This window comes from Lichenostomus cassidix, chromosome 7 (assembly GCF_008360975.1).
Source record: "Lichenostomus cassidix isolate B80296 chromosome 7, HeHo_3.0, whole genome shotgun sequence".
Classification (NCBI taxonomy): Eukaryota; Metazoa; Chordata; class Aves; order Passeriformes; family Meliphagidae; genus Lichenostomus; species Lichenostomus cassidix.
Window position 1 is genome coordinate 25,902,323 of NC_139488.1, and position 22,155 is coordinate 25,924,477.

At 38.8% G+C, this 22,155-nt stretch overlaps 1 protein-coding gene and 1 long non-coding RNA gene across 2 annotated transcripts in view; both read left to right on the forward strand.

Moving 5' to 3' along the window:
* Positions 1 to 14,222, forward strand: part of LOC146434821 (uncharacterized) — a 27,769-nt gene extending 13,547 nt beyond the window's left edge. Inside the window, exon 5 of the long non-coding RNA XR_014853508.1 lies at positions 9,873 to 14,222. This is a non-coding gene — a long non-coding RNA (uncharacterized LOC146434821). The remainder of the gene's footprint in view (positions 1 to 9,872) is intronic.
* A 231-nt stretch (positions 14,223 to 14,453) lies between these two features.
* The window catches only part of RALB (RAS like proto-oncogene B), a 48,250-nt gene continuing 40,548 nt past the window's right edge, over positions 14,454 to 22,155 (forward strand). The window contains exon 1 of the mRNA XM_085066907.1: positions 14,454 to 14,589. The gene's annotated coding sequence lies outside the window, so the exon portion shown is untranslated. The remainder of the gene's footprint in view (positions 14,590 to 22,155) is intronic.

The following is a 22,155-nucleotide window of genomic DNA, read 5'->3' on the forward strand; positions in this document are numbered from 1 at the left end:
CGCTTGCTTGGACTTGTGTCCTTGGCTTTCTGTTTAGCTGCCACCGGCTCGCTTTCCCCCGTTTCTCATTTACAGCTACATAAGGCTTCAGAAAACAGGAATGAAACTCCCCCACCCACACGTGCCTCTATTTTCCATGCTGACATATTTCCCTGCTTTGGGGCGGAGGCTACTGCTTTTCCCTTAGTTTTGTTCCTAAAAAAAGAGAAAGAGCATAATTACTTTTTAGGTAACTGTAAGCGAAAGCCGACAGATAGACCCAGTCCATAGCAATGCAAAGCATGTGGCCTGGACTGCATGAATAATACCGACACATCTGATTTTAATATATTGTGTGTAATATACCCGAGTGTGGTAGCAATGTGTGCTTCTGAATTTTTCATTCTAGATCTCAGGTGTTATTCAGAGGCCAGTCCAGAGCTACAGTGCAGTACTTTCTCTAGCCTTAATTGTGTTCTCCTAGGAATTAAAAAAAAAACCAACAACCCAACAACAAAACCCAAACCCCAAAACAAACCCACACATATTTCATAAAAAGAACTCTGAGATCATTAGCTAACATTTGGAAGTCCCTCAAATTAACATGCGTGAAGGACTGTGGCCAAACTCCCACTGGCTCCCATAAAAGCAGTAATCAGTCCTTCAAGTAAGATTCTCCACAAAATAACACCCAGAAGCCCCTGCAGAAAGGATTGCCAATCTCACCATCTGACTAGATTAAAAACAGCAGTAACAATGTGATAATTGACAGAAGAAACTTCCCTGACAAGGAATGAATCAGTGTTTATTTTTAGCCTTTCCCCCAAAACACTTTATTTAAATGAAAGATTAGCTAATTATTTCCGTCGTTTTATTGTCCACACTAGAAACGGGAGGTGGCAGATCTGCACTTGTCTTTGGCTCTTCCTTTGAGGTCTGCACCCTGGAGGGGTGAGATTTTGCCAGTTGTCTTCATTTCTAGTCCAAAGTCCAAATGGAAAGTATCAAGGTTTCACTAAATTTAGACACACCCCCAATCAATATTTTTTATTTCCTGAGTAGAAAGCCTCAGAAAAGGTGTCAGAAAATGTAAATTGTGATTGTGTCCATATCCCACCTTTGCTCCAAAGCTTCCCTTGCCAGCGAGTCATTATTAATCCTGTTGCTGTAACTGCCCACTGCAGCCTTCAGCACCAAGGAAGCACTTGCATTCCAAGAAGATAATATTCCCTTCCTTGTGCACAGGAGCCAGCAGTAAAATTTTATCTAGGAGAAGGCAGCTTACCTAAGAAAAGACTAGCAAAATGTTTGTTCCGTTTTATGGGACAAATGTGAGGAAACCATATCAATCACATAGACACAAGTAATATCTGTGTGTCTTATAATAAGCATTTGGGTTCTACTTTATTTTGAAGGGAGGACTTCTTTTTTCTGATTTTTTTTCTTCTTACTTTTTCTTTGTTTTTTTTTTTTTAAAGTTTTGAATGAATTGTGGATTGCAGCATGGGGTTCATAACCAGAAAATGAATCAAACTGCTTTGAAAATGTCTGAGGATCCTTTTTTTTTTGTTTTTGACTTACCTGCTGTGGAGCTAAGACACATAAATGACTCATTGTTTCATTCCACTGCATACCTATAATATGATGATTGCTACAAAGCACACAAAGAGCTGATTTACCAATCTCTCACTTTCCTTGTCTCAAAGAAATTGTACCTCACTAAATTCATAGATCAAATCACATAATTTTTAGTCCTGGAAAATGAGTCTCATTTTCAACATTTGAGTCATTATTTTTTTGATACTAAACGTTTGTATGTATTTTCTTTTCCACAGTTGTTAATATTTCATATAATTTTGAATATGACTACTTAGGCTAGACCAATTCTAGGTAAAATAGTTTATTTGTACCAATTTAGTGTATACTTGGTCATTTTTTAACGGAGTGAAATGTGAAGAAAAAGTAAATGATCATAGAAATAATGGGAAATTCTCGGTTTCCTTATGTGCAGGCCACTGGACACTTGCAGAAGTTAGAGGGAGAAACTCCACTGTTGTTTTGCTCTTAGGAGCAACCTGAACCTTCAGCATCTCATTTCACATGTTATGCAAGACATGCATCAAAATGGAATTTTACCTAGAATTAAAAGTATTGTTTTTCCTCTTTCTGCATCTCCTGAACAGACCTGGCAGAAATGGCTGCTCATTGGGATGAGCTCTGCCTTGCAAGTGTTAACTGCAGTGGTGCTTCCACAACTCCAAATAACTCAATTCCTCTTTAGGAGTAAGATGGCTGTAACGCTAATGGGAACATTGTATGAAATTATTTAATCTGTGGGCAATCAGGCCAAACAAATCCATGAATCATTCATAATCATTCATATATGTCTGCATTGCAAGGGATACTGTTAGCTACAAAGGAAAACATTACACATGTGGGGATGGTGAAAGAATAAGGTAGATCAGTAAAACTGGCAAGAAGGACATGGGGTTTTAACCATAATTTATTTTATTGGCTACAGGCCAAATCCAAAAAATAAGGGTTTAAGGCAGAATTTGAGTTCTAAATCTAGAACAGAGATGGTGGAAAACCCCAGTGAGTTGTATCTGACCTTGCATCACACCTAGATTCCCAAACCACATTTCCTGTTTATACATAAGCTATATTCTGCTGTATAGAGCCTCTCTGTGTGCCTAGATCTGCACCAGTTCAACAGCTTGGCACTCTTTCATATCTCAACTCAATCAGGAACTACAAACTTTGTGTTGCTTCATGCAGTTCCCCAGAGAGGCTCAGTTCAAGACATAATCTTCAAACCCCTCAATAGATGCCAACCAGTCCGAGTCTTGGCATCTGCAATTGTACCTGCTCCCTCTAAAAGCCATTTCTGTCATCTACTAGAGCAGGTAAGGCATTTATCCAGGAAGTGGAAGGTCTGAGTTCAGGGCCTGTTCTTTGCAGATTAGAGATACCAGTAGTTATATTGATGTCTGGGTGTGTAGGCATTCACATGCAACCAGCCTCAAGGCTTGATCACTCACAGTGCCCTTCACAGGGCACTCCAAAACAGGTGGTGAAAAACTCTGTACAAGGATGTTTAAATGACAATTGATGTGTTCCTCTCAGATCTGGCTAATGCAGTGCTGGCAGAGGGGACGGAAAAGTAGCTGACATGCAGCGTCAGGATGATGGTAGTATCTCTGAGTATAGAGGGGGCCAGGGGTCTCCCCCATCAGCGTGTTCCTGCCCTTCAGGAAGCAAAAAATGTACCTTCAGTGTCTGAACTATTTCAATATGGAAAAATTATTAAAAAAAAAAAAGCGGTAACTTATCAATTTTTAAGATAAATGTTCCCCTCAGCCTAGCAATAACTACTCAGGAGTTTGAATTTGCAGCTAGCAGGTTGGTAGGTATGAGCAGCACTGGCTGCTGGTCAACTCTCCGGGAATGCCTTCAGCGAATACAGGTTTGGGAATTACCACTGGAGGGCAATCTTGTGCCATAGAGGCTGCAACCACATGTGATTTTATTTGGCTGCAATCATAGACATTTTTTAAAGACTACGAACCAAGTCTACTTCTTCCGAATACCATCATAAATTTAGAATGACTTCATGTAAGGCATTTAGTTTAATTTAGAGTTGCACCAGCATAGCTGGGACAAGAATATGAACCAGATGTTGAGAAGTGATATTTTGACTGTTAATTCAATTGATAAAGTTTTGAACAATTTATGAGTCTTAAATACAAGGAGCAAGAATAGAGGCTCTGGACATGAAAGACCAAGAGTATCCAGCTTCAGTCCTTCTGTGTTGTTGCAATATACACTAAATTCTAATAACTGATCTTTAATGCCTTGCTACATGCCAGTGCTTTTACTCTTAAGGCTGCTGTACTATACACAGTATTCTTTAAAGGTACAAGAAAGCTCTACTATGGCTGGTTTAAAACAAGAAGTTACCTTAATTCTGAAAGGCACCATTTGAAGTCTTTGTTTTAAAGTGTACAGTATATATATTTAAAATGTTTGGAGAGTATTTCAATAATTTCTAATCCCAAATATTATACTTGTATTTTGAAATATTTGAAAAATGGCTCATTTTTTCACACAGAATAATCATTCTGTGAAAGTCAACGTTTTTTTCAGAAAGTTTTTAGATTTTTTGAAAATTAATCAATTTTGGACTAAATCTGCATTGTTAAAAAGTGGTGATTGTTTCCAATCTCTAGTGGAACAGAATCCCATTTACAATAGCTCTTTTCTGAAGATAACCCATTTGGTTTAATGTTCTCTACACTAGTTGTTTATCAATAGGTATGTGGGAGAACACCAAGAAATTTCTGCAAGTACATTTGACCATTAGGGAAATATCTTCCTTACAATTGTGCTTCTACTCCTTTTCTCTTGGTACAGATGGTGACACCTCTCTCCCATTAAGAGCTTCAGTTCTCCCAACCCCAAACTGCACAGTACTCTAAACATTAGGAATATCTGACAAGTTCAACAATTCCTTCAATAAAGTCGTCTTCTCTACCGTCACTTCCACTAAACTATCGAGAGCTGGTAACCAATTTCAGCTGAGGTGTTTTCTATTTTGGGGCTGGTAGCAGATCTCTGGTTTCAGCCAGAGAAGGAAGTGCTCAGAGTGTTTTATCACAGCCAGCTCTTGTGATTTACTTGGCATAACTGGAAGAAGGAAACTGTAAATATGGGCTAAAGCTTATTCTTGGGAAATACACAGTTCCATGGACTTGGATCTTTAATGTGTTTTTTTGGTTATCACTTGCTGTCACTTCAGTCCTCTATTTGTAGTATGAGAGTAATAACCCCCAAATTGTGTGATGCTTGACAGAAGAGTTCCTTGCATGTGCTAAACATACTCAGAGGCAGACCTGACAAGCTCAGGGTAAGAATATTTCAGCACACCTTTCCTTCCCTCCCTGGTTTTTAATTCTAAATTAAGAATTGACGGTAATGGCTGAATGACACAGCAACCTGAATCTATTTAGAGAATAGGATGGAAACTATTGTCTTTTCACATTTCTGCCCTTCCATCTTTACACTTGATGCTGGGACTTAGAGCATTCACAGTTGGCAGGATAGTCTGCGAATCCCTTATAAAGAAGCTGTGTTTCACCCACTTTGGCTTAGGTACTCTTGCCATTCACTGAATAGCTGGTAGTTAATTTAATTTGTAAAATCTATTTTATGGCAATTCCCCGGGGCTATGTTCTTGTTTGTGGTTTCCATGTACTAGCTATTGTAGATATTGGTAGTTGAGAGAGATGCTCTCAAGGAAAGGTTACCAGCTCCAGGGAGCACCAGTGGAGAACTGAAATCCAGGGAAATCAAGTATTTTGCCCAAGGTCACATGCAAGTTTTGAGGCAGTGTTAATGTACCTGCTCTGATTATCTAAGGCATGTAGGCACCAATGCATGCTCTGGTGAATGTATCTCACAGGAATGCTAAACTGGAGAAGTTAATTTGGGAAAATAAAGGGGGGAAAAAAGAAAGAATAAAAGGCATACTTGGCACTGTTTGAAGACTTGCAAGAAATTTCTACTTTCCCATTCTTTGAATACTTTGGAAATACATGAACTCTTGAGATCTGCATTTTAAAATGTTGTTTCAATCTGGAATAGCATCTGTTAAATGTAGTTAAGAAACATCTGTTTTTCCATTCCTGGAACCCTGAGCTGAGGCAGCCGTTTTCCTGTCAGCTCTGCTGTGGAGCAAAATTGGTTCAATAGGTCATTCTGTTCTCTCCATTTCTTAGTTCTCAGTTTCCTATTAAAAAGATGGCTAACAACATGAGTAAGCAGGAAAGGAAAGGAGATTTTGTGTAATGTGTGTGAAAAAAATCCATTTAGCTTCAGACTGAGTTAGATAACTGGTGAGAGCAGAGCTATTAAGCATCAGAAAGAACACCAGGGATTATGTGGAACTGTAAGATTTATTAGCCCCCAAATAGTTTATCTTTCATCAGTGGAAATAACAATCTGATACAAATCCCACAGAAAATAAAGCAACATTTCACATTGATGGCCACTGGGCTCTGGATTTGACGCTCTCTGGTATTGCTGATAGATGGCCTGGTGGAAACTGGTCACCAGTACACAATATATTGGCTGCAAGACTGTTGTTAACTCTGATCTGAACAGCTCCAGACTGGATGCAGCAGTCGAAGGGCCAGCAATGGTTGTATATAACAATCTTTTCAACCACCACTCACTCCAGTGAGTCAGTCTGAGGCCAGCTGGGAGGGAGAATCAGAAGAAGAGTTCAGAGGCCTCCTGAAGAGAAGACCAAAAGCATATTGTGTAGGTTTTAGTTCTTACATTCCCAGCTATCTGTGCTTGGACAATGCCTTGGACAAACAAATACATTCTTGAGAATTGCATATTTTTTTCCCTTCATCTTTTAAGAGCAGGATCAAGACTCAAAATGGCATTTAGCTACTTATGCTCTCCTTGGAATCATCAGGCATTAAAAGCAAGAATATCATCGTGTGCCATGATCTGATGTTTAATTAGCAATGAAAATCTGTGTCATTCAGTCAGTGGCATTAAAATTAGGTAACAAGTACACTGAGTTGGCAGAACCCTCTATGTATCCTTACTGAAAAATGACAGCACCCCTGTTTTGAAAACAACTGGAAAAGGACATCCTGTGACCTTCTGTCATGAACATTTTGGTGACATAAAAAAGCTGACAGGCCATTGGAGTCTTATTTCTTATACACATATAATTTGCCATCACTCATGTGACTTAAAAAGCAAAACTAATCCAGAGGAAGGGTTTCTTCAATTTTTTCCTTAGATGTGACCTTTCCCTTCCACTTTGTGAATTTAAAATACTGAGGAAGTGAGTCCTAATCTGAGGAAGAGTTTCCAAAACAGAATTGGAGATGCAGCACTTTCTGTGTCAGGGTTTTGCAAAGTGCTGATGGTATAAATTAATTGATGGTGGTCAGGAAACTTGTGAAAGGCAGATAGGGTGCAGGAAGGGTAAAGGGAGTTGTACAGCTTGTGGGCAGTTGCAAGCAGCTTCCTGACACTATTTACATGGTGAAACATTTCGTTTCCTCTAGAGCAGTGTTTGACTTTGCTTTCATCATTGCCAGTGTTAAGTAAAATGCTGTTATTTGTGTCACATCTGGCTTACATTGCCCAGCATTCCCAGTCTGATACTGATGTGACCATTCCCTGGCTAGACTGGAGTTATCTACATGGTGATATGGCCCTTCCATACCCAAACTAGGCTACAGCCAAATATATGCTTTCATTAAATAAGATATAGTCTGACTGCAAAGACAGACTGTGTCATTTTACTTCATGAATGGCGAATAAAGTCAATGATAACCTGTGTATATGGAAAATGCTGTTGTCAATGTATAGTTTGGAACAGAATGATGCAGTTTACTCAGTGATCCGTGGGATTCCAGTCTATTTTCCTCAATGCCCTCTTCATCTGCTTTCTTCAGTCTCATCTGGTTTTCCTATTTGCCATATATGCACTTCATTGTGCAAGGGGAGGTTCAGATTTAATATTATGAAAAATTTCTTCTCTGTGGTTAAGTTGGAATGGTCTGCCTAGGGAAGTGGTGGAGTCACCATCCCTGGAATTATTCAAAAACCAAGTAGACATAGAACTTTGTGATGTGTTTTAGTGAGCATGGTCGTACTTGTTCAAAGGCTGGACTTGATGGTCTTGGAGACCTTTTCCTATCTTGATGACCCTTCATTTTGTGATTTGTCTAAACACAGATACATTTGTTGTCTGTTTGGCACACCAATATTTGGAACTGCTGTGACCTGCAGAATCACACTCAGTGGTGTGATTCACAGGACCAGCACCTGTTACAGAAATCTGCATGATGTGAACACAAATGTGTTTCTGCACTGCTTGAGTTCCACTTTAGTCCCGCTTTTCCTCATGGATCGTCTCCTACCTGGAGCTTTACGTAGGAACGAGGGACATCTAGTGGCTCAATGGAACATAGCAAAGGAAGATGTTCTTCCCCAAAAGGTACATTGTTTGGCAAAGTAGACAGTTCAGTGAAAACTAAAAACTGTCTCAGTGGTTGAAATGTAATTTGAATATATGCAGTTGCTTTAGCTAAGAGTCAAATAATCAGCGATTAGTTTTATTTTTGTATATCTATCTTTGAAAAGGTGAGCTGACTTTGAAACTTACACAGGTTAAGTGTATTTGGTACCTCATTTCAGGAGGACAGAACATAATCTTTTGTTAGAAGCTGGGATACAGGACATGTGGATAAGAAAGAGAAGAAAATCACACAACACAGCCTTCTACATTTTTTTGATCCCCCAAATGAACAAATTTATTTTATGCATGGCAATGCAGTATGTGACTAATTAGACTAGGTGATACCTGATAGCTTTCAACGACAAGGAATAATTGTGAAGAGCAGTTAAATGGAACCTTTTCTTTCTCTGCAATGTGTTTCCTATTTTAATGCTTAAATAATGAGTTTCTTTAACAAGTAACCCACTCTGAGTCATGTTTTCCTCTCTCCCTTTTGTTCTTATTCTAACCAATAACTGCTTGTCATCCCAATAGCTTTTATTGCAAGAGATGAGCTGCACTTGAGAGAAGTGAAAATATCTGCACTGAATTATACACTGGTTTTGTATTGGGAGCCCATTTGTGTTAGGTTTGCCATTCTGTCTTCTAGTCTGTACTAAAAATCTGGATGGATGAAGTCTATTATGCTGCTCAGACCAGGGCAGTGCAGTAACTAAAACTGAGAGACCAATGTCAGGCAGTGAAGGGCTGTCATCTCTGAATGTGCCTCGTTCCCATCCTAATCCCACAAAACAAAAAATTCCTTTGATGCAGAGAGAGCTGGAGTATTTTGGCTGGGCCATATGACTAAAGAAGGCAGCCTACATATAAAGAGGGAGGCTTCTCTGCAAGTGAGAGCAAATCGTTGCCAAATATTAAGACAGATAATCTGCGGAGAGCAACAGGAGGCATTCTGTCTCACCTGAAATGCTGATAAAACCTGGAAGCCACGGGAGTGAAAGTAGACTGACAAAAGACGAATCACTTGTTATTTTGCAATGATGTGTAACTTGGGAACTTTTTTTATGAGTAAGGAGTGATGATAAAGAAAATCCTTTGCTAACCAAGTGGATTTTTTCTTCCATTTCCCCTCTGAACAGGCTAAACTAGAAGCTTGTAAGCCTTGGTAGTTAAGGTAAGGAAATCATGAATAAGTAAGCAAAGGACTCTCCCAGCCCAGCTCCACGTGCAGCCCCTCTGAAGACCCTATGGTAGGGTTCCAGGAGGGATTCTCAGCCTATGTGTGTGTGCCATTAAAATGATACAGGAAGAATTACTTAAATACTGCTCAGATTGCATTAGGAGCTTGGAACAGAGAGACTGAGTCCAGTGGTTTGGGCTGGTGTTGGTAGGGGTTGTTATTGGTTATTGTTTCAAGGTACACTGGAAGCAGGAACTTCGTTAATGTCCTACGATTAATGAGTAGGGGAGAGAATAAGACAGACATTAAGACACTAATCATTAAGATTAGTGGAAATATTCCTTTATAGAAATGTATTATCAGCCTTTATTTATGTAATCGAATTTTCAGCTTTTAAACTCCTGAAGTTTTAGGTGAACTTGAAGGCACAAAGTTATGTTGTTGAGGTCCCATTTACCTCCAGACTTGTTTCAACAATAGTTCATTGTAAAGAGAAGTTGCCATGAAGAGAGCTTCAAAAGGCTATTTCTGTTTGGATCTCTAGTGAAGGCTACATTTAGGATGTGAGCATGGATATACCATGTTGCTGGCAACATTCAAACTAGTATTAGGAAAATGTGAGCTGAAGTTCGTTTAGCTGGCAGATAATTCTTTCTATTTCAGAAACTTCTGGAAAAGAATGGCACGGCCAAAGTACCCCTGACCATATGAACTGTCCTACTGCAAGTGTGCTCCATGACCAGAATGAAGTAAAATAAGAAGACTGGCTTTTTAACGAATATTTATTAAATGAGAACTTCTTCAATCTCCATTTACCTTTACCTCTGTGAGACTCTGGTTACTACATTACCACTTTACTGATTAATAGGGCAGTACAAAATCAAACTAGAGTTAGATGAGTTTTAGAGCGAATAATTTTCCTTGTGAAAAGATCTAGGAAAAATTAACATTCCTGTACTGACCCCAGATTAGGTGAAAAGAGCATGTTTTGGGGAAAGGTTGGAGTATGCCTTGGACAGATTGTGAGCAGAAAGGGTATATGGGAGAGCTGAGACTCAGCACCTGACATCCTTCAAGCGTAAGGTCTGTTACAATGCTGGAAATCAGCCTAGGACTCCTCTGCTCTTACTTCTGTTGATGCTGGAGTGCCAACAGCAAAAAAGCTATGACTACTCCACTCAGGCTTCCACTCCTGCTGCCCTGGTGCTTTGCCCCTGGCCCTGTGTAGGGATGGGTACATATTTACTGACTAGTACAGGCACACACAAATTTCCATTGACTAATCTTCCTCTGGCAGGGTGAGTCATATAGGAAGGGTTGTTTCTGCTTGTTCTTTGTTCGGATTGAATCCAGTCAGAGCTCCAAAAAGGCCAGGCCAGTAGCTTCAACACCTATGACCATCTCTGCTCTCCCACAGTAACGGAGGGAAATTCTGAGAGATGTCTGTAGCTTCAAGTGTTCTGAAGGGAAAGATTTTCCTTGGAAACTACTTTGAAAGGAGCTGGCGAAGTTCCTGGTAAGAACTTAGCCTTTTCTCCATCTGTCAAAACAAGGCGTAATCCTTCCCTGCTTCACAACAGTTTTGTGAGGAATCATCAGTTAACATGTTTACATCACTAAAAGTGCTTTCCTATTCTAAATCACCTTCAGCCTTTGTTCTTATGAACGCAAACTGATCTCACCCTTCTTAAAGACCTCCCTCTTTTCACACATCTATATTCCTCTTTGCATTCTGCTATTGCAAAGTGCAATTGCTGCTAGCATTGCTTTTGTACACCTGAGAGCAGTTCTAACAATCACACTGTATTTTCCTGAACAATTAAATAATCAGCAAAGGAAAATAATTCTTCAATTCCTATTCTCCTTTTTATCAGTGTTGGAAAATTTTTTCTACCTCATATTGCTTACTACTAAAATTTCTCACCACTGCTCCAATTCCCCGGTGTTGTTATGAAGAAGAATATCTGCATATATTTATAAAGCATATTTTAGCCCAGCAGTCTTTAGGAGAATTGATTGTGATTGAAACTGGAGTTATCTATAAATCGTCCCCTGTATAAATATTATGTGTTGCCCATGTTTACATGCTGCAGGACCTGTAGCTCTTCCTTCAAAAAGGCAACTTTCTCTGGAACAGAACAGCAGTAGACCAAAAGATCATCACTATTTTAAATGTGAAGTATACTATCCAACTGAAATTGCACAGGGAGCCAAGAGAGCAAAATGCTCTGGAAGCTCCTGTAATCAACTTCATGCCAGAACTGGCAAGATATTTTTAGCTATGACACACTCTTGAAGATTTATTTAGGGTTGTAAGAGGTACCCAAATCTGGGGGTGGTGACCACTTCAGTTATGGTCCTGCCATGTCATCATCCAGGTTCTCCTCCCACACACAACCTTGCCTGACCTGTGAAACAGTCCTTTCTTTTCTCTCTCCCTGCCATGAGTCCTCTTATTCCTGCTCATCACTGTCTCTCCTACTATAAATGTAAAATCTTGGCTTTTCCTCATCTCCATGCTATAAATCCCTTCCACCTCTTCCCAAGCTCAAAACTACTTCCCTATGCAGGTTTTCTACCAGATGTTGTATGTTAGCATAAGGAAACCTCCCAGCCTTATATATGTACAGAGGAATATGAATTGCACTTCATATGGACTTCACAGTGAGGGTGGTCAAACCCTTAAACAGGATGCCTAGGGAGACTGGAATGTCCACCCTTGGAGATATCCACACCTGGACCAGGAAAAGTGCTAAGCAACCTGACCTAACTTTGAAGCTTTGTTTTAAGTGGGTAAAGGATGAAGCAACCTCTGGTGATTGCTTTTAATCAAGATGATTTCATAATTCTAACTGTATATTGAAGAAAAAGAGGAAGAGGGAGAATACATGAGAAGCTAAGAAAAATACAGTTTTTTTGGCAAGAAGCAAAAGGAATACAACAAAACAAAACAGAGCTGTGCACAGTTATCCTGCTTTTCATGCTCTCACTGAAGTAACTCAGGATGCAATCAGAGAGATGTTAAAATCTGCAGAGAACAAAGAAGAGAACCAACACCAACGTGTCTGGTTAGCTAAGGCTTACTTCACCTGTTTCACCTCAAAGCCTGGTTAGAAATATGTGTGTTGTCTTCAGAATATCCTCTTCTGGAGTATTCCAAGGCACCATCTGTTTTATTTCCTGCAGATTCAGAGTAGGAGCATGATGCAGGCAGTACCCACCTCCTCAGAGCTTGGGCTGAGCAATGACCCAAGTGCTGCAGCCAGATGTGCACTGGAGATTAACCCTCTTGGGGCCAGAGAGGAGTAGGAGCACACCAGAGGTGCCCCTACCCCCATAATAGCCAGCAGCAGTTCCAGCTCCCTTGTCTTGTGAACACTTAAAAGTATGGTTTGCAGTCCAGTGTGTGAATACATGAAATGTCCAAATCAAAGCCAGAGCTGAGACAAGCCTTTGGTGTTTTAGGAAATCTTCTCAAATCCGGGTGATCATCTACATAGGTTTTATACTACTACTAAAAATCAAGGTGAGAGCAGAGAAACAGAAATATAAATGCAAATTTTATCACAGTTTTTTTTAGAAGGACTTCCCAAATTCTACAAAAATTACTGTATTAGTGATCATAAGTCACACTCCTCAAACTCATAAACAATTTGAGAAGTCACTGCCCCTTACTAAACAAAACAATTCCAGATCCTTCATTCCAGAGTACAAGTAGTTAAAAAAATCCCCAGAATCTTTATGAAGAAAATGGTTCTGTGCTCTGATTTATTTTACTACTACTGCTGGTTTATTTGGGAGATGCATCACCACCAGATAAATGAGCATTGATAATACCAGCATCTATTTAACAAATATTATATTATAAAGTATTGTTCTTCCCCGATCTTCTTAAATAGAACAAGTTCCTGAAATTGAAAGTCCAGTAACAAAAGGCACAAATAGAACAAGAAATCTGGCAGCAAAATATTTCTTCTTTAACAATAGAGCTGCAGGAGCAACACCCTATTGTGCAGCTCAGTAGAAGGGTACTGACAAATACTGAAACATAAAATGCCTGATCCCTAAACTGATTTAAGGTTCCTCCAAATCCAAGCCATTAAACTAAAAGCCAATACAGGAGCATGAAAATGATGACAAACAATAATATATTACTCATGCATGGCCTTAATGCTGATTCTGGGATGAAAGGCATGAACAAAATCATTGGAAGTTTTTAAGACAAAAAGAAGTTTGAAAGGCAAGCACAATGGCTACTATAACAGAGAATGTAGCAATTCCTAACACAACATAAAAATGTTGCATGCTTGAAATCTGGGCTAAATTTTCCTCTGAGTGTGTTTTATGGGATTATAACAGAAACAAAAGTATCCTGACAACCTGAAAGAAAAATGAGTGGTTTATTAGATTAATTGATAAAGCTGGAAAGGACAGAGAAGCTGCCAGGCATGCAAATGCTGTTTTGGATCTGAAATAAAGCCAGAAAACTTCAAAGCTAAATCCAGGTAAAGAACGACTGTGCTGAGTTAGGACATCTGCTTTGCCTCAAAAGTTTATTAATTTCTTTTTAAAAGGCTGTAGACAATGACCTGGTAAATAAATTTATAATAATATATCCCTGCAAATGAATTATTATTTCTGAAGCGGACTTGCAATTAAAGAAGGATCTAAGGAGTAAAACTTAACCTGGCAAATCTGCACAAAATCACATTGACTTTCATCAGATTTAAAACCTGTTTGCTTACATTGCTTTAGAAAATATTAACTGGATTCCTAAATCACTTAGATGCTTTAGAAGATTTTACTTTTGCTGAACACAGCAATAAATAAGTCAGGATACCATCAAGGAGTGGATACACATGGGTCCCTGTTGCTTACACAGACCTTGCTGTGTTTGGGCTGGGTACATTTGCCTCAACAGAGCTGGTAACAAGCTTGAAGCTTGAGATCTGACAGAGGCATCAGTAAGCATTTCTCTAAGGTGCCTCAATTGTAATAGGTCTCTTAGGCTAGTCCTACTCATGATGCAAACATAGTTTTCTAAGTTTGTAATTTTTAATTATTGAAATTTTTAACTGGAAACAGGGTAGGAAAGATGAATTAGAAAAGTAATTTTCTTTTATTGGCCATTATGATTTTTAAGCTGTTACTTTTTAATATTCTACAACAGTTTCCTTGTTCTTGGAATGACTGCATGATATCATATCCTGAGCCCTTCCCTTTTCTTGTAACTTTCTGAGGCACTAGGAGGAGTCCAGCTACAGTCATCATGTGAATTTGTCTTTAAGACTCCAGTGGAACTCCTTCTGCCACGTCCTGCCTGCCTAATTCATACTCCTTAAGAAACTGCTGCTCCAGGACGAACGACCCTTTAAGCACAGTGAGTATCAGCTGAGAAAGCAACCAATTTATCCAGCTTGTAAAGTTGCATCAGAAAACGATCACTGCTCTATGTATTTACATAGTTTGGGACACAAGTAAAAGTAAAAGGACAACTTGCTGTCAGTATTTGACACTGAAGTGAAGAGAAGGGAGTTCCCTGGCCCAGGTGGGGGATAAAGGAGAAGCAGCAACATGGGAGGCTCTTGGGGTGCAGAGATTGGATTAAAGGTGTGGGCTAGGTGTAGAAAAAGGCCAAGGTACATGTACTGTGCCAGCCAACATACTTATTTGCTGCGGATGGACAGACAGGAAAAAAAGCTGCTAAAATGTATATACAAGCAGCTGTGCCCAAGCACGTGGTATTGTATTAATGCTGGATGACAAGCACCTCTTGTTTATTCTTAATCTGCATAGGTTTCATAAAAAGGAATGTAGTAGTACTAGCTAGTAATAAGCAAAATAAAAGGAGAATAAAAGGAATAGTTTCTTCAGTAATCTTAACTCATCCCTAAAGCATACAGGCCAAGTAAACATTCACAGTGAGTCACTGGCTCTTTTTAGTATAACTATAACCTGTGGTGGTGGTGTAACTGCTGCATTTTTCCATCTTGGTCTGTAGCTCTGAAATGTGGAGCTAGAGGCTTTTCTACTCTTGGTGGAGGTCCTAAGGTTTTGTCTAGATGTCTCTGCAATGCTAATTTAGTAAAAACTTGGTAACTCTCTAATATAATGATGATGATGATGATGATGATGATTATTATTATATTTAATATATGTACAAGTAAGGTAGTAGGATCCCCATTTCACATCATAAAAACAGTTCTAATGAAAGCAAATAAATTACATGCATTTATATCTACCAAATGATATTGTAGAATTTATTTATTAACCTAGAAAGTTGCTTTTAAAAGGATAGAGCACCTGAATTTTCCTCTACCTGTTGTCCTCACAGAACACCAAACACTAACTTCATTCCAAAGTTGTAAAAGACTTATGACCATGCTTTACATAAAGGCCTCAATCTAGGATTAGGTGGACTCAACAGAAAGCAGGAGTGATATTTTTGTGAATATTTAAGATAACAATAAATATCTTCAAAAAAGTCCTTGCTGATGTGAGCAACTCCACAGGAAACACATAACCTCTGCATATCTCATTGATCACATTACTTTATGTGTTTTTAATTTGCTCACTGTGGTTTTGATCAGCTCCTTCATGGGGTCACAGCACAGTGTTAGTAAAAAGCATTGTTTTCTGTTATCTGCTAAACTGCATTGTGAGGTAAAAACTTCTCGTTGATTAAAAGTTGCTGATGTAGTTAGTTTTATGACAGAACAAAGCTGACATTTTCTAAACACAGTTATGATAAGAGCAGCAGGATGCTAAAGATGTGCTGTGTGCTGCTCAGCCTCAGTAGCATCGAGATTGCTGTGCCAGAGGTGACCATTAATCCACCTCCTCCAGGGTGCTGCTTCCTGCAGTGACCTGTCCAGGTGCTTCTGATCCAGCTGCAGCTAAGTCCAGAGAGATCAGCTGGCAAATAAGCTTCATAGGAGATGTTTTTACATGCCTACCAATTAGTACTTTTACATGCTTACCAGTCAGTAATTGGCTTGTACTGTGCAACACGAGGGATTTATAACTCTTCCATTTAATAGAATATCACAGTGGATGTTCACGTTTCCATAGAAATGTTTGTTTCTTGAATTCACTGAGATCTTGGTTCCAGCAATGTTGTGTGGCCATGAGTTCAGTAAAAACTCTGGTGCTTTAGAAAAACAATGTTATGATTTCCTTTCTCTGCTTTAAATCACTGCCATTTACTCCCATTAGACATAAATTTGCTTTTACATTGTGGAAAAACTCACCTTAGTCTTTCAATTGAATTGAATTGACTTGATCTACTGAAGAATAATGACATATTTTTATCCTTACTTACAGTTTGGTTGGTCTAGTTTGTGGCTATGCTTTTTTTCAATTTATAAATTTATTTCAAGGGCTTCACTCACAGTTTTAGAATTCTAGTATATGTCAGAATTCTAGAATATAGTCAGGCCACTAGGTTGGTCACTTGTCCTAGATGAAGCCACGCTGAATATCTCAAATCACCTCCCTGTCCCACATGTCCTTTGCTGATTTCTTACACCTGGGCATTGAGAGTTCTTGCACTCTATGGAAAATGTCCAAATTTGCCAGCTTTATTCTGCTCCCTTTTCTCTGAGGGCATTTTATCAGGGACTCCTACTGTTAGTTCCTTGAAGAGCTGGAATCTTGCTTTCCTGAAATTCGGGGGCCTAGCTTTACTCTTCACCTAACCCATATCTCTGGGGACTGCAGACTCCACCAGTGTGTGATCATGGCAGCCCAGGCTGCTGCCAATATTGATGTCACCAATTAGATCACTTGTGTTGGTGACTGACAGGTCCTGTAGCTAATTATTTTTTCAATTTTTAATTTTTATTTTTAAAATTTTTTTAATTGTCATGCTTAAGAAACCCAAAGATGAAAGAGATGTGAGCTTCTTTTATGGAAACCACCTAATTGTGTTCTTGTATCCTGTTCATATACTTCTTCAAAAATAAATTTTCCAGCACCCTACATTCAAGAAATGTTAGGTGCATAGCAAATGTTTAATTAAGTAATCCCACACAGAACTTGTGAGGCAGGCTCCCTCATTTTACAGGTGAGACAGAGAGGCAGTAAATTAAATGACTTGCTTAATATCACACAGTGAGTCAGTGCTAATGCTGAAAATAGACTTTATGTCTTCTGGTTCTTTTCCCTGTATTTTAGTCATCAAACTAGACTTAACTCTAAAGTTGAATGAATAATTTAATCTATTAAAATAATTGTTCTCAATTTCATGTTGGAGTATTATGTTTTAATCATCTAAGAAATACTGAAATATTTACGAAAGTTTTCCATGCTTAGCACCTGCTTTGTCTTTCTTGTTCAGATTGTTTTTTAACTGAATATATTTTGTTTACAGTGATTCTGAACTGTAAAACTATACTTTAGCAGATCTCCACCAAAAAAAAAAAAAAAAAAGGAATTCACTTAAAACACACAGTAATCTCTTTCTATCAATGTAACAACACTTTTTTTCATACTTTCATGAGTATAGGGCCATTACACTGAATAATATGCATAGCTTTAATTAATGGAGCACACTAAAGTTATTGGCCCACAGAAAGCAAAAGATAGACTGCTGGTTAATCTGTCATGACTAAAATAAAAGGTATCCTGAAGCACAAAAGAGCAACAGCATCTTATGAAATATGTGCTTGGAACTGCAATATTTCTGCAGTTCTGAACTACACGCTGGGTCATCTCTGATTAACTGGTGGAGAAAGAGATGCAAAGCTTGCAGACCTGTTTAAATGAACAGTATCCATGTTCAGGCTAATGAAATGCTCCAGCAGCCTTAGAGCTTTCCTGAGCACAGTCCACATATTTGTTTATACTGATAGGACATATATAAATTTTTCCAATCCTTGCCATCTTACCTGTTTGATGGTGTTCTTCAGCATACAATAGAACAAATGGCCCAGAAAATGTGTACATAGGCATAAGAATTAAAGTGGCTCAGGAAAGGGGAATGAAGACATAATATTACCATGGCTTGCTCCTTATTAAACCTGAGTACAGACACAGCCTTATACAATACTTTGTGTCATACAGGATTTTTAGTGTGGGTGAGACAAGCAGCAAAAGTCTGTGGTCTGTGGTCAGCTCAGATTTTTATAAAGACTTTTGCTGCATGTAATGAATAGGATGTTGCAGTGCAGGCAGCCTTACAACTTAATTGAAATTTAACAACAAAATGCCTTAAAAATTCAACTGCTTCATTGCTGAATGCAAATAAATCTCCTAGGTGGCAGAATCAGTCACTAAGCATTGGCATGCTATATTTATAGAAACAACTCTAAAGTAATTTAATGTACTTGTAAAGAAGATTGTCACATCTTGCCTACTGAATTAGAGACTAGAGAGAATGTTTCAGGTAAGATGTCAAGGAAAGATGTTCTAAGAAGGACATTCTGCTTCCTCTTTGGGGTCGATACTTCTAGTTTACCATGTTGTTTTCCTTTTGGGTTTATCTTCTTAAAATGTTAACTATGAACATATTTTGCACTTTGCCACTAGGGCTATGTCATCAGTGATCAGCTTTCCAAGACTGATCAGAGTACCACTCCGACTTTGCTTTCAGTTTTTCCTAGAGAGTAAGAGGTTTGCCTCAGAGACTTCAGAAAATGTCCTGATGCCAAGTGAAAATGTCCTTACCAGGGAGTTTGCAAGACAGCACTATGTCTGGACCACTATCAGGGGCTAAAGGTTTTTGAAAAGCAGGCAGGAGTTGTCCAGCACAAACTGGACAAAGAAGACTATTCTGTGACTTTTTTAGAATTTGAAACCAAACCCAAGAAAGCAATGCAAATAATTGATTTTTTTTTTTTAGCTCTTCACTTATGTCTCTTTTTATCTGTCGTTCCTATTATTAACCCATTAAGTGTAATGGTAACAGTGTTTGAGAGGCTGAAAATTTTAATCAAACATTAGATAATATTTGCGAAAAACAGGGTTTGAAACAAGGTGCCCAGGTGTTCTCTTCCAGATTTGGAATAGGAAGAATTTGTAGTCTGTATGTCTGATCAGAACTAGCCAAAGCAGTAGAAATTAAATATATGAACATTCAGTTCATGGTAGAGATTCCTTTGAATTAACAATTCAGCTAATAGGTATGAAAAATGAGTCAGTTTGAGAAAAGCAGAAATTACTTGTGGATAATCTGAGTGAGAATGGGGGATGCATAATACACTATCACATTTGTAAAGAATTCTGAAAACATAGAAGCTTTGAATTTTGGATGTAGAGAGAGAGATACTTGCTTCAAATATTATTGAAGATAATAGATACAAGCCAGCTTCTATGATTAAATAGATATTTTGCTTTTTTACATAATTAACATTATTTAAGATCCTGCATTCAGAGAAGACCTCAATGTGTCCTGCCTACCCCAAGTACTCAGATTATTGGTCACTGCTCACTGGCAGGTTTATTGCAGCATTGTTCTGTTGATTCAGCACAGAAGGAAAACATTTTAGGAATGTCAGTTCTTCAAGTAGTGGGGATTATAGGCATGGTAACAGTATATGTTTGTGAAAGGTGTATGCTGCCTGACTTCATTCCCTGTGACAGTAAGAGGGAAACTGAGGTACAGCCATAGCGCTACTCTGAAGAATTCATATAATTAATGTGTTTCTCTTTACATGTCATTTACAGAATTGAGAAAGCATTTGCAGTAATACAGTAGTTATACATAAGAGCCAGAAAATGACAGGAAAAAGAAAGTGAAAAGAAATGCATAATGAGGGAGTTGGCCAGTTTATTTCCATTATGTGAGCTCAGTGAAAGGGGCAAAGCTAAGCAATACCACAAGTAAAAAAAAAAAAAAGAAAAAAAAGAAAATCCAATATGAGTTACCTTAAACTCTTTTAATTATAAAATGTGGAGTTAGCAATGCAGATAAGTAGATTTTCCCTAACATTCCTTATTATGTGTTAACCATGGCACTGTAAAGGTCAAAGAAGCTTGAATCATACAACTTGCAAAATACCCCCAGAATGTTTCTTGCTGGAACTAGGTACAGGGAGACAAGTACGAGCTGAAACTGTAAATATGGGGAAGACCTTCTCTGTTCAATAAAACAAGTGGTTTCTGCTGAAACTAGTTTTGCTTGAGAACTAATTTGTAGTTCCAAGTGTCTTTCAGTGCTGACAGCTGAAGAAGGTAGCTTGGGGCCAGATTGTAATAATGTTCACTCCTTGATCTAATGGGCGGATGTGTTTAATTAATCTTTGTTTCTGCAGAAGCAGGCATTCTGGCAAGCTGTAGGAATGCTAAAGGAGGGAAATCTAAACAGCAGTGAACCAAGGTATATTCTATATGTCTGGTGCTAGATAAAAAAAGTTAATGTAGATAAATACTGTTTCCTAGGAGATAGATTTGTATAAGCAATTTCTGTAAAAGAAATTTAACATGGATCCCCCTGTAGGATTACCCCTCGTTAATTTCACAAGATCCAGCTATGGTCCCATGCCCTTGGGACACTTGTCTGTTGTGTCTGGCACAGTTCTTCAATTGGTGGTCACAAAAGCATTTATTTAAGGTGGAAATATTCTGCCTAGTATCTCTTGGATGGAGTTAGACCTGACAGCCTCATTGCTGTCATGGTCCATGTCCTCCAGTGACTTCTCCAGATGTCATAGCTTGGACTGACCCTTCCCAGAGCTTCCTGTAAAGTGCAGATCTTAAGGTTTATAGCTAATTCTTCAGAAGGCTTATGGCAAGTCTAAAGCAAAGCAGATATCCTTTGCATAAAATTACTGAAGGCACTGGTTTTTGCTTGAAAAACCAAAGCACTATAGATTGCAATCATACAAGCACAGCAAACTCCCTGGCTACAATGTCCCTTGGCCCTAATCTTTCACTGAAAAAATCACCAACTTCATATGAGTGTTTTGAAAGAATGCAAATCAGAGCTTATCGTCTCTGACCTTCATCAGCTCTGCTGCCACAATAGCATCATTGTTTCCATCTCCTCCCCTTAGTAAGCAACGCCCTCCATTCCTCTCACTTCCTTTCCATCCCAAACCTTTCCATTTGAGAGGTTTTTTAAAGCTCTGCTTTGTCATCTGGTTTTGCTGCTACTGTGATCTAAATGCTAAACTCCTTCATTCCTGGTCTTCTTAGTCAGCCAAGTCTCTGTTTTCACTTAAAGAGCACCTTATGAGCTTGAATGTTGGAAATTCCTTCTCTTTTTGTCATCTAACAAGCAAGGTATGTTCCCAGCTGAAAGAAATATTTATGTTGCAGCATTATTCTTACTAAAATTATACTGCAGCAACACAGTATCAATCACAACCATAACAAGTACTTTTCCCACCTCAGCACTGTGACAGAGAGCTCTTTCCTTCACAATACTGTGCAACAATCTCCACATTGTCACAGTACATAAGAATAGTGCTAAGGGTGCAGTTAAATTACTTACTTCCTAATTCTATGCCTTGTCCACTGGGTTTCTGTTCCGGAATGAAGTGTTGTGACAACAAATGGGGTAACCAAGGAAAAATAGAACAGGCTACAACTGTCGGGATGATGAGTTCAATATAATTCTTCAGCCTGTTCATACTGGTCTCTGTTTGTTTCTAGTAAGGACTGAGGACTCCAAAAGCCACAAACTGTGTGAAGTTCTTGGGTGATGACAATTTCCTTTGTAATGTTGCCCAGTGTCTGAGACTATTGAGATAGGGTTGTGTAGCCCTGCTATGAGCAGTGTACTATTGCAAAGAGAAGGTTTGCACAAAGACTGAGGATGGAATAAGAGCCTTTATGTCCAGACATAAACAGTGATTGCCAAAAGCTCTTGGCAGTGACCTTACTTAGAGCACAGTCAGTGGATGCAGTCAGGCTGACACAGAAAAATTTTGGAAATTCTTGACCAGCAAAATGCAGTCTCCTGGCCCAATCTGGTCTGCAGGATCTTCTGTCTTGTCTGAAACAC